Source organism: Pongo abelii, chromosome X (genome assembly GCF_028885655.2).
Source record: "Pongo abelii isolate AG06213 chromosome X, NHGRI_mPonAbe1-v2.0_pri, whole genome shotgun sequence".
Taxonomy (NCBI): domain Eukaryota; kingdom Metazoa; phylum Chordata; class Mammalia; order Primates; family Hominidae; genus Pongo; species Pongo abelii.
This window is the reverse complement of record NC_072008.2, coordinates 46,906,029-46,919,666: the sequence shown is the minus strand read 5'-3', so window position 1 is coordinate 46,919,666 and position 13,638 is coordinate 46,906,029. Positions and strand designations below refer to the sequence as shown.

Here is a 13,638-nt window from a genome sequence, read left to right as displayed (position 1 = left end):
TTTGATAAGTTGGACTTCATGAAAATTATGAGCTGTTGCTCTGCAAAAGATGCTAAGAGGATGAAAAAACAATATACTGGGAGAAACTATTTATAAATAACATATCTAACAAAGGACTTGTATCCAGAATATACAAAGAGCTCTCAAAACAATGAGGAAACAAACAATCCAATATAAAAATGGGCAATAAACCGTGGAAGCAAAGAACCAGTAGGTGAAGATAAAGGCATCAGAGCATTTAAGGAATCTGCAAAGCAGACACTGGCTCCGGCAGCAAGTGTAACTGGCAGCAGGAGATGGCCAAGAGCACCCAGGGAAAAGGCCCAAGCCCTAGAAGACCTGGCCGGCTTCAAAGACCCAGCACCAGGTCATACTGAAGAATCAATGACTCATGACAAAACCACCAAAATACCCTGCAAATCACCACCAGAACTAGTAGACACTGCAACAAGTTCAAAGAAATGGCCCAGGGCTTGTGGCCAGAAAGTAGAAGTGAAAGAAGAGCTGTTAGCAGTCGGCAAGCTCACACAAACATCAGGGGAGACCACGCACACCAATAAAGAACCAGCAGGTGAGGGCAAAGGCATGAAAGCATTTAAGCAACCTGCAAAGCAGAAGCTGGACCCAGAAAATGTAACTGGCAGCAGGAGATTGCCAAGAGTGCCCAAGGAAAATGCCCAACCCCTGGAAGATCTGGCCAGCTTCCAAGAGCTCTCTCAAACACCAGGCCACACTGAGGAACTGGCAAATGGTGCTGATAGCTTTACAAGTGCTCCAAAGCAAGCACCTGACAGTGGAAAACCTCTAAAAATATCCAGAAGAGTTCTTCAGGCCCCTAAAGTAGAACCCGTGGGAGACCTGGTAGGCACCAGAGACCCTGTAAAATCACAAAGCAAAAGCAACACCTCCCTGTCCCCACTGCCCTTCAAGAAGGGATGTGGAAAAGATGGAAGTGTCACAGGAACCAAGAGGCCGCACTGCATGCCTGCGCCAGAGGAAATCATAGAGGAGCTGCCAGCCAGCAAGAAGCAGAGAGGGTTGCTCCCAGGGTGAGGGGCAAATCACCCAAACCCTTGGTCATCATGAAGAGGAGTCTGAGGACTTCTGCAAAAAGAATTGAACCTGCGGAAGATCTGAACAGCAATAACATGAAAACCAACAAAGAGGAATACGAATTCCAAGACTCAGTCCCTGAAAATAAGGGAATGTCCCTGCTCTCCAGACGCCAAAATAAGACTGATGTAGAACAGCAAATAACTGAGGTCATTGTATTAGCAGAAAGAATTCAAATAAACTGAAATGAAAACAAGCCCATGAAGACCTCCCAAGACATGGACATTCAAAATCCAGATGATGGAGCCCAGAAACCCATACCTAGGGGCAAAGTCAGTGAAAACAAAAGGTGCTTGAGGTCTGTTAGACAGAATAAGAGCTCCCAGCCTGAAGTGGCAGAGGAGAGCGGAGGGCAGAAGAGTACGGAGGTACTCGTGCAGAATGAGGAAGGGAAAGGAGAAGCAGGAAATTCAGACTCTATGTGTTTGAGATCAAGAAAGATGAAAAGCCAGTCTGCAGCAAGCACTTTGGAGAGTGAATATGCACAGAGTAACACGGAATGTCAAGAGGCGTGCAGAAAATCCAAAGAAGGCTGAGGGCTGGGTGCAGTGGCTCATGCCTGTAATCCCAGCACTTTGGGAGGCTGAGGTGGGCGGATCACGAGGTCAGGAGATCGAGACCATCCTGGCTAACATGGTGAAACTGCGTCTCTACTAAAAATACAAAAAACTAGCCGGGCGTGGTGGCGGGCGCCTGTAATCTCAGCTACTTGGAAGTCTGAGGCAGGAGAATGGCGTGAACGCGGGAGGCGGAGCTTGCACAGTGAGCCGAGATCGGGCCACTGCACCCCAGCCTGGGCAACAGAGCGAGACTCCATCTCAAAAAAAAAAAAAAAAAGAAGGCTGAGGACATTGTGTGCGTCAAGAAAATAAGAACCAGAAGTCACCAGGACAGTGAAGACATTTAACAAAGAAATCTAACTGGGAAAAATATAATAAAGTTAGTTTTGTGATAAACAAACAAAAAAAATGGGCAAAATATTTGAACAGCCATTTCACCAAAGAAGATATGCAGATGTCTATAAGGAAATGAACAAGCGGCTGAACATCAACAGTAAATGCAAATTAAAGCCATAATGAAATACCACTGATGCACCTATTACAATGGCTTAAAAAAACTGACAATACCAATTGCTGGCCAGGCTGTAGAACAACTGGAACATTCATACATTGCTAGTGGGAATGCAAAAATGGTTCAGCCACTTTGGAAAAACAGTTTGGCAGGTTTTTAAAATAAAGTTAAAAATATACTTACCACATGTTCCACCAATTCCATGCCTACATATTTCCTTAAAAGAAATGAAAACTTATGTTCACACAAAATCCTATATGCAAATGTTGATAGCAGCTTTGGTCATAATTGCTAAAAATTGGAAGCAACTGGTGAATGGAGAAACAAATTGTGATCAACCATACAATGGAACGCTACTCAGCAATAAAAAGGAACAGACTATTGATACACACAATAACACGTGTGGCTGAATCTCAAATACATTATTCTGTGAGAAAGAAGCCGGCTCAAAAGTCTACATTCTGTATTATTCCATTTGTATGACATTCTGGAATATGCATAAGTATATTGACAAAGAACAGATTAGTCTTTCCAGGGATTAAGCACAGAGTAGAGGACTCAACCATAACAGGACAGCATTAGGTAGTTCTTTGGGGGGAATTCGAATTCTTCTGCATCGTGACTGTGGTAGTAGTTACATGACTTGGTAAGTTTGTCAAAATTCATAGAACTATACACCAAAAAGAATGAAATTTACTGAAGATAAATTTTAAAATAAAATAAAATAAACCCCAGGTATTCATGGCTCTACTTCCAATGCCTAAGCTGCCTTGAGCTTCTGAGCTCTAATGGATGAAAAGGTGGATATAGGGTTTGCCTGCAAGCCTTGTCCAAGCTCTGTGATTTCACTCACATTATAGGTTGAGTTCTCTGGGAAGCAGACTCTGAGATGGAGATTAGCACCCAGGATATCTTTTTGTTTTGTTTTTTTTGAGATGGAGTCTCGCTCTGTCACCCAGGCTGGAGTGCAATGCCACGATCTCTGCTCACTGCAACCTCCGCCCCCCAGGCTTGAGCAATTCTCCTGCCTCAGCCTCCTAAGTAGCTGGGATTATAGGCACCCACCACCACACCCGGCTAATTTTTGTATTTTTAGTAGAGATGGGGTTTCACCATGTTGGCCAGGCTGGTTTCAAACTCTCCACCCAGGAGATTTATTAGAGAGGGCCCTTGGGATCAACATCTATTGAAGGGAAGGGAAGGATGTAGGATTGGGCAGAGGGGCAAGTCAGGTGGCACCACAAGCCCAACATTGTCTCTCTTGGTCTACCACATGGTGATCTTTGAAAATGAGGTGGTTATTCGGAGTTGTTGCTTGTTGAGGGGAGAGGGCTGGGCCCCCTGTTTTTCAGCTATTAGATGCAGGCTGACCCCTAGAAGGATGCAACTTTGGGTGAAGCAGCTCTTTTTAGCCAAGGCAATCACTGAAGTTGCTGACAGCTGAGGGTTTTCTGTGGGCACTGCTCCCAGCAGCTGGAGAATACTTCCTTTATTCCAGAAGGAGAATCTGGACAGCATCTACCACACTTCCTGACCTCTTCAAAAGAGGAGGTATTCCAATCTTTTTTACTACCTCCCAGAGGGCAGAAGTGGTGATTTCCTGTTGAAATCCAATGGCAGGACACTTACCAGGTCCTTTTGAGTTTTCTAATAAAAACATAAATCAATAAACAAACATATTTTCTGGGCAAAGAGTGGCTTCTCACGGGAATTTTTTCTAATTTTACATTTTTCTTCCTTGTGATAATATGTATAATTTATTTTATGAGAAGAAAAACATAAATTGTAATAGAACTTAGTTTTAGTTTTTTTTTTTTTTTTTTTTTTTTTAGAGATGGGTACTCATTCTGATGCCCAGACTGGAGTGCAGTGGTGGCAATCATAGCTCACTGCAGCCCCCAATCTCTGGAGCTCAAGCGATCCTCCCACCTCAGCCTCCCAAGTAGCTGGGACCACAGGCATGTGCCAACACACCCGGCTAATTTTGTTTATTTTTGTAGAGATGGAGGTCTCACTATGTTGCCCAGGCTGGTCTTGAACTCTTGGGCTGAAGCGATCCTCCTGCCTTAGCTTCCCAAAGTGCTGGAATTACAGGCGTGCGCCACCGCCCCCAGCCACGTTTGTTAATTTCAACATTTTCTTAACAAAAAGGAAAATCAGTTACATGGTGTAGGTCAGGCATCTTTTATAACACTCTTACTTCTTCACATTCTTAAAATGTTGACTTTCTAATGCGAAGACTGGACAGGCTTCCAAGCTCTGGTGAAAGTGGGGCAAGGATTACTCTAGAAAGATTGTTAGGATATCACTGTATACCACTCCATCTCCCATGAGTATACAAGTTGTGCTGTGAGAGGAGTTTCTCACCATCTTTCATACTTAAACATGGCTTCATTTCTTGCTCCTCCTTAATCCTCTTCATAGCCTCTACCTAACCTAAAATATTGGGAATCCAAGGTTCCATGCTGGGCCCCCTCTTCTTGTACTCAACCACCTGAGATTTTCAATTCCCATGGCTTCTCCCAACAAGTTTACATTATTCACTCTTAAATATCATCTTCAGGCCGGGCATGGTGGCTCATGCCTGTAATCTCAGCACTTTGAGAGGCCGAGGCAGGTGGATCACCTGAGGTCACGAGTTCGAGACCAGCCTGGCCAACATGGTGAAACCCCGTTTCCACTAAAAATACAAAAATTAGCCGGGCGTGGTGGTGCCTGCCTGTAATCCCAGCTACTCGAGAGGCTGAGGCAGGAGAATTGCTTGAACCCAGGAGGCGGAGGTTGCAGTGAGCCAAGATCACGCCATTGCACTCTGGCCTGGGTGACAAGAGTGAAACTCCATCCCTCCCCCACCCAAAGAAAAATCATCTCCAGATTTATCTCCTGAACTCCAGTTAGTCTCATGTTTTCAGTTCTGTGTCAGCACCTCTACCTGATGTCTCCCCAACCCAGGTGCCCCACATTCATCTTGTCGCCAAGCAAATCCTCTACAAATCTGCTATTCCTCATGAATTTCTGTTTTGAATGTTATTATTACACAGCAAGATGCCAGAATTAGAAACCCCACAGTCATCTTTGCGCATGCCTCTCCCTTTCTCAGGCACCACATCCAATCAGACATCCTAGCCCCATAAGTCTACCATGCAAATATCTCTTAAATATGCCTCTGTCATTAACTCTCCCCCCAACAAGATGCCACCATTCATCAATCCACATTGTGCTTTTCCTCTCTAGCTTTGTGTGATCCATCATCTCTTAATTGGTCTTTCTGCTTCCATCCTCTACCATCTCCACAGCTTCTTAAGAAGGCTATCTGGGGCCAGCAGAATCAAGTCCACACTCCTTAGGACACCTCATAAGGGTTTTTACAGTGCTGTCCTTATTCCTTGGCCTGCCTTCTAAGGATTTTCCCAGTCTGGCTCTCATCTACCTCTGCAGTCTCTTTCCACCGCTTCCTCTCTCTTCCTCCTCCATCCTGTATCCCAATTCTGTTGGCACATTGACTGTTTAATACTGTGAGTTCTAGTCAGACTTTTCTGGGTTTCACAAAAATGCTGAACAGTTTGATGCTTCTATATCTGAGCTCAAGTTGTTCCATCTGCCTAAAATACCTTTTGTTCACATTTCAGTCTGTCATGTCTCACTTAAATTTGAAGCTCACATATAAAGTTCATTCAACAGAATTAATGATTCATTTTCTAGGTTTCCACCTTGTACACACCTGCATTAAAACATCTCCTACGGCCAGGCACGGTGGCTCATGCCTGTAATGCCAGCACTTTGGGAGGCTGAGGTGGGTGGATTACTTGAGGTAAGGAGTTCAAGACCAGCCTGGCCAACATGGTGAAACCCCATCTCTATTAGAAATACAAAAAAATTAGCCAGGCTTGGTGGTGGGTGCCTATAATCCCAGCTACTTGGGAGGCTGAGGCAGGAGAATCACTTGAACCCAGGAGGCAGAGTTTGCGGCGGGCTGAGATTGCACCACTGCACTCCAGCCTGGGGGACAGAGTGAGACTCCATCTCAAAAAGAAAGAAAACCTCTTACATTAGTGTTATGAATTTGTTTCTCTTTCTGGATGGACTGTGAGCTCAGCAAGAATACCTGAAAGACGAGAGATATCCAATTGATGTTCTGTTTGAACTAGTGAATGAAATATCCCTGGTATAACTGGTACATTAAGCTGGGAATACTAATTACATATACCTAAGAATGAATTTTAATTATATGCTATACTCTCGGTTAGAAAGTAGGGAAGCAAACATTACTGTGTGAAGCTTAAAGGAAGGAAGAAATAATACTAAAGAAGGAATTTGAGAAACAGAAGAGTGAAGGCCCTGCATGGAAAAAAAGAGTGAAGAGAAATCAAAGGTGGACATTTTCTTAGAGACAGGGTCTCACTATGCTGTCCAGGCTGGTTTTGAACTCCTGGGGTCAAGCTACCCTCCCACCTCAGCCTCCCAAAGTGCTGGGATTACATGTGTAAGCCACCATGCCTGGCCTGAGATGGACATTAATTAAAGACAGATTTGCCCTCTTTAGCATTTTGTCCTTACTATTTTATTTTTGTAAATAGGTAGGCTGATGTGACTTGATGAGAAAATATCTAGTAAAAACACTGTGCAAACTAAGAATTGAAAACGTTGAAAAATTCTACTTTTTTTTTGAGACATAGTCTTGCTTTGTCGCCCAGGCTGGAGTGCAGTGGTGCGATCTCGGCTCACTGCAACCTCCACCTCCCAGGTTCAAGTGGTTCTCCTGCCTCAGTCTCCCAAGTAGCTGGGATTACAGGCACCTACCACCATGCCCGGCTAATTTTTGTATTTTTTTAGTAGAGATAGAGTTTCACCATGTTGGCCAGGCTTGCCTCGAACTCCTGACCTCAAGTGATCTGCCCACCTCAGCCTCTAAAGTGCTGGGATTACAGGTGTACAGTGCTGGCATTACATGCCTGGCCTGAAAAATTCTACTTTCTATATTAGTTATTTTTTAATTGTTCTTAGTCTTCTTTTCATAAATGTTACTTTTTTAAAAACATGCTCTACATGTTCAGAGAAACTTTCCTAGGAAGGAACTATAGAAATGATCCCTTGCTGGGCATGGGGGCCCACACCTGTAATCCCAGCACTTTGGGAGGCTGAGGAAGGAGGATTGCTTGAGCCCAGGAGTTTGAGACTAGCCTGGGCAAGACAGTGAGACCCTGTCTCTACAGAAAAATTTTAAAAATAGCCCAGTGTGATGCTGTGTGCCTGTAGTCCCAGCTACTCGGGAGGCTGAGGTGGGAAGATTGCTTGAACCTGGGATGTCAAGGCTGCAGTGAGCCATGATGGCACTATTACACTCCAGCCTGGCTGACAGAGTGAGGCCCTGTCAAAAAAAAAAAAAGAAAGAAAAGAAAAGCAAAAGAAATGACCCCTGAAAGCATAGTCTTTAAATGTTACTTCCTGATGAATGCCTTTTTGTAAATGAATTCAAGATGTAGATAAATGAGAAATGAAACAGAGACAATTATATTTCAGTTATATAGCTCACTCATCCATTTGGATAATTTTTCCATATTCTATAAAATGTCACCATCTGCTGGGAGAAGAAAAGATGTACAATTCAACTTTGTTGCATAAGTGGTATTTCAAATCAACATGATTACTTAGAACTATAGAACTTTTCTTTAGCAAGATGATTACACTAGCTCAGCTGGTGAAAAATTACCAGAACACATAGGCAAATACTATTCACCACTGTGCTTTGTTTGAGGATATTCTTTCTCCAATGGGCAATTCAGATCAATTATCCTTTAAAATGTTTTAACAAGTAGCACTTTTGTTTGTTTTTTGAGACGAGTCTCTCTCTGTCGCCCAGGCTGGAGTGCAATGGTGCGATCTCGGCTCACTGCAACCTCCGCCTCAGCCTCCTGAGTAGCTGGGATTACAGGCACACACCATCATGCCCGGCTAATTTTTGTATTTTTGTAGAGACGGGGTTTCACCATGTTGGCCAGGCTGATCTTGAACTCCTGACCTCAAGTGATCCTCCTGCCTCGGCCTCCCAAAGTGCTGGGATTACAGGCATGAGCCACCTCGCCCAGACTCCTTTTCCATTTTCTATTCATATGTTCACTTTTACATATGTACACTTTTACATATTTTACAAATAGCAGTTTGTGGGGATATTTTTTATCAGAGACATTGTAATCATCCAGTGGGTCCTTCTGTTAGAATAGGTAGCTAGGCAGACATGAACAGGGCAGGAGAAGTCCCCCAAATCCCCAGGCAACCATCAGGTGATGGTCAGGTGGTTGTTAAACTGTCTCGCTAAAATAATAATTGGTTGCAGCTGGCACCAGAGAAAGGCAATCTCCCAATGGACAGAAACACCTGAAGCTGGTAATGAGCAACTTCCAAATAAGATATCAGGAGTTAGGCAAACGGGCTCAAGTATGTGCACTAAGAGGCAAAATGGCGGAGTTTAACTGGTGTATGATATTCCTCTAGGAACGCTTGACTGGTAAGGGAAAAATGCCTCAAATGAGCATGTGCCTAACTTCAGTAAACACACTGCGCGTGCAGCCTCATCCAAGTGCTGGCAGGCCATGGTGCATGCAGACAGCCCACTTCAAGGAAAAATAGAGGAGAAATGGAAATCTCAGAACCATGCCAGCGTATAAAACAACAAGTCAAGGGCTGAACAGCACACTTGGATCTCTCAAGTTGCCCACTTGACCCTCTTCCAAGTGTACTTTACTTCCTTTAGTTTCTGCTCTAAAACTTTTAAATAAACTCTCGCTCCTGTTCTAAAACTTGCCTTGGTCTCTCACTCTGCCTTCTGCCCCTTGGCCAAGTTCTTTCCTCCAATGGGGCAAGAATCGAGTTTGCTGTAGACCCGTTGGATTTGCTGCTGGTAACACTTCCTGCCCACTGCACAGACAAAATCAGTTTACTGAGACCATGGCATTGCAATAAAGAGTTTGGCTGGGTGTGGTGGCTCACACCTGTAATCCCAACACTTTGGGAGACTGAGACAGGTGGATCACTTGAGGCCAGGAGTTTAAGACCAGCCTGGCCAACATGGTGAAACCCCGTCTCTACTAAAAATACAAAAAATTAAGGCCAGGCACGGTGGCTCATGCCTGTAATCCCAGCAATGTGGGAGGCCAAGGCAAGTGGATCACCTGAGGTCGGGAGTTCAAGACCAGCCTGGCCAATATGGTGAAATCCCGTCTCTACAAAAATACAAAAATTAGCCGGGCATGATGGCATGTGCCTGTAATCCCAGCTACTTGGGAGGCTGAGGTGGGAGAATCGCTTGAACCCAGGAGGCAGAGGTTGCAGTAAGCCAAGATCATGCCATTACACTCTAGCCTGGGTGACAGAGCGAGACTCAGTCTCAAAAAAAAATAGCCAGGCATGGTGGCGCATGCCCGTAGTCCTAGCTACTCAGGAGGCTGAGGTAGGAGAACCATTTGAACCTGGGAGGTGGAGGTTGCAGTGAGCCAAGATCATGCCACTGCACTCCAGCCTGGGTGACGGAGTGAGACTCCATCTCAAAAAGAAAGAAAGAAAGAGTTTAATTGACATGAGGCTGGCCACACCACGTGGGAGATGGAATTATTACTCAAATCAATCTCCCTGAAAACTCAGAAGTTAGGGTTTTTCAAGGATAGTTTGTCAGACAGGGGGCTGATTGGTTGGAAGTGCAATCATAGGGGTGTGGAAAATGGCCCTTGTGTGCCAAGTCCGCTTCTGGGTGGGGGCCACAAGACCAGTTGAGTCATGAGTCCATCTTGCCAGTCCGAGTGGAGCCATGCGGTCACCATAAATGCAAAAACCTGAAAAGACATCTCAAAAGGCCAATCTTAGGTTCTACAACAGTGATGTTATTTACAGGATTAACAGGTGAAGTTGCAAATCTTGTGGTCTCCGGAACAATGGCCATCAATCATTGAACTCCACCTACACCTTAGCAAAATTCAGGCCCCTTTCATCTTTCTTTTTTTTTTTTTTTTGAGATGGAGTCTTGCTCTGTTGCCCAGGCTGGAGTGCAGTGGCACTATCTTGGCTCACTGCAACCTCTGCCTCCCTGGTTCAAGCGATTCTCCTGCCTCAGCCTCCTGAGTAGCTGGGACTACAGGCACCGGCCACCACGCCCGGCTAATTTTTGTAATTTTAGTAGAGACGGGGTTTCACCATATTGGTCAGGCTGGTCTCAAATGCCTGACCTCAGGTGATCCACCCACCTTGGCCTCCCAAAGTGCTGGGATTACAGGGGTGAGCCACTGTGCCCGGCCTCATTAGTTTTACAAAGGTGCTTTAGTTTTGGGGAAGGGCTATTATCATCTAAACTGCAAACTGCATTTCCCCCAAAGTTAGCTTGGCCCATGCCCAGGGATGACCAAGGGCAGTTTAGAGTTTAAAGGCAAGATGGGGGTTGGTTGGATCAGATCTCTTTCACTGTCATAATTTTCTCACTGTTAAAATTTTTGCAAAGGCAGTTTCAATATCACCTCTCTTCTTAAGTGTTGCAAATATTCTTCCCAGTCTATAACTTGTCTTTTGATTTCCTATGGCATATGAGGACTAAACTCTGATCTTGAAATTCCTATCTAAGGGGCCTGGGGAGTCATGCCCTACAAACTATAAAAATCTAATTAGATTTTTAAAATTAACCTGACACAATGTGGCTTACTTTCCAACCTGACTCTGGTATAGCATCACATGATAGATAGCAGACACTGAAGGAAACCAAATTATTTTATCCCAAAATATATTTCTTTGACATATTTTAAAATGGCTGCCACAGGGCCAACACGTTGAAATGACTCTGCAAAGCTGCCTTTTGCAGTGGAAATTTGCATTGGTAGAGAATCTCCATTAATGCACCCAGGCCTTCCCTTTCTAGGCCTTTTCCAGATCTAGGAGAGATTAACTGCGAGTCTGACATCTTTAAGGTCTGAAAGAGACATTTACCATCTATTCTCTCTGAGGGCTGCTACTTATGCACCTTCATCTACATAACAAGGTCCTCAGCCCCCATAACCCCCTTATCTTAACTCAAGCATTCCTTTCTACTGACTTCATGTCTTCCGACAACAGCTTAACTCTCTCAACCAATTGTCATCTAAAGAATACCTAAAACTGGCCGGGCGCGGTGGCTCATGCCTGTAATCCCAGCACTTTGGGAGGCCAAAGCAGGCGGATCACCTGAGGTCGGGAGTTCCAGACCAGCCTGACCAACATGGAGAATCCCCACCTCTACTAAAAATACAAAATTATCTGGGTGTGGTGGCGCATGCCTGTAATCCCAGCTACTCAGAAGGCTGAGGCAGGAGAATCCCTTGAACCTGGGAGGCAGAGGTTGCAGTGAGCTGAGATCATGCCATTGCAATTCAGCCTGGGCGACAGAGTGACACTGTCTCCAATATATATACATTTTTAAATTAAGTCTAGGATTTACTTTATGGCTTCAGGGTTGTCCTTCTGGTTTATGCTCCACCATGATGTTATATAATATTCATATATATATATAGATATAGATATAAAATTTATTTATTTATTTTTGAGACGGAGTCTCACTCTGTCACCAGGCTGGAGTGTAGTGGCATCATCTCGGCTCACTGCAACCTCCGCCTCTCAGGTTCAAGCGATTCTTCTGCCTCAGCCTCCCGAGTAGCTGCGACTACAGGCAGGTGCCACCACACCCAGCTAATTTTTGTATTTTTAGTAGAGACAGGGGTTCACCATGTTGGCCAGGTTGGTCTCAATCTCCTGACCTCGTGATCCACCTTCCTCGGCCTCTCAAAGTGCTGGGATTATAGGTGTGAGCCACTGCACCCGGCCCATATATATTTTATTTTTCATATTTAATTTTAATCCACTTGGAGTTTGTCATTACATATAATATATAGGGGTCCAGGATTTTTTCCTTACAGATTTACATCACATCAATCCTATCAATTTTCACAAACTGAAAACACCTTTAATTTTCAATACATTCATGGATATACATTGGAACTCTGCCTTCTACTGACATTTTGGTCAACCATTATAACTTAGCATTAAGTAGGTTTATAATTTTTTTTTGCAGCAGGGTCTCACCCTGTTGCCCAGGCTGGAGTGCAGTGGCATGATCATGCCTCACTGCAGCCTCAAACCTCTGGTGCTCAAGTGACTCTCCCACCTTAGCTTCCTAAGTAGCTGGGACTACAGGCACACACCACCCTGCCCAGATTTTTTTTTTTTTTTTGGGTAGTGATGAGGTCTTACTATGTTGCCCAGGCTGGTCTCAAACTCCTAGGTTCAAGCCATCCTCTCACCTCAGCCTCCCAAAGTGTTGGGATTATAGGCGTGAGCCACCATGCTTGGCCCCTCTCAACTTATTTTTTCATACTTTTTAAGGTAAACGTCAGACATTTAGTCTTCCATGTCTTGGGTGCAACTGAGTGCGGATGGTGTTGTGGACAGTAAAGGAATTTTGCCAAAACAGTCATAGGTAAAGAAAGGCAGATTTATCAGAGAAAGTTTGAAGATATGTTGTAAGGGTTCAATGGGCAGCACAGCAGAGAAGAGGCTGTCTGAGAGGCAGGGGCTGGAGGTTTTAAGTTTTATAAGGTTGTGCTGGAAAGGCTACATGCAAAACAAGGTATTTGGGAACAGGATGTGTGCCAGCAGGTTGTCTGCAATAAGCCATCTATAGAACAATTGTTCTCTCTCACCTGGGACCCCTTCCTTCTTGTTGCTTACTTATCAGGACTCCACATTCCATATATTCTGATTCCGGATTTGTTTCAGTGATCTCTTTAATTCTGCTCTATGCCACATTATTTACTTTAGTTTATAATGCCCTCTAATATCTTGTAAGATGAGTCTTCCCATGTTACCTCTATCCACCAAATACTCTTAGTTGTTCATATATTTTTTTCTGCCAATTAAAATGAAGTATAATTGTACTATAGGCCCCTGTTCCCATTTAGCATATTGGTTAAATTGCCTTAAATCTATCGATTAGGCTTAGGGACAATTTGGGATTTTTTTTTTTTTTTTTTTTTTTTTTTTTGAGATGAAGTTTTGCTCTCGCCCAGGCTGGAGTGCAGTGGTGCGATCTCAGCTCACTGCAAGCTCCGCCTCCTGGGTTCACGCCATTCTCCTGCCTCAGCCTCCCGAGTAGCTGGGACTACAGGCACCCGCTACCATGCCCGGCTAATTTTTTTGTATTTTTAGTAGAGACGGGGTTTCACCATGTTAGCCAGGTTGGTCTCAATCTCCTGACCTCATGATCCAGCTGCCTCGGCCTCCCAAAGCGCTGGGATTACAGGCGTGAGCCACTGCGCCTGGCCAGGTTTTACAGTAAAGTCTTCACTAAGGAGTACAGTTTATTTTCCTTTATATAGATGATGTCCAACCTTCTTAGGCTTATTTATACTTGTGTTCTTGCTTTTTGAATTGCATCATTTTTCCGAC

General features: G+C 44.3%; 1 pseudogene; it reads left to right on the top strand.

The window, feature by feature from the left end:
• Positions 1-384: 384 nt before the first annotated feature.
• Positions 385-1,298, top strand: LOC100936860 (proliferation marker protein Ki-67-like; annotated as a pseudogene).
• Positions 1,299-13,638: the final 12,340 nt, after the last annotated feature.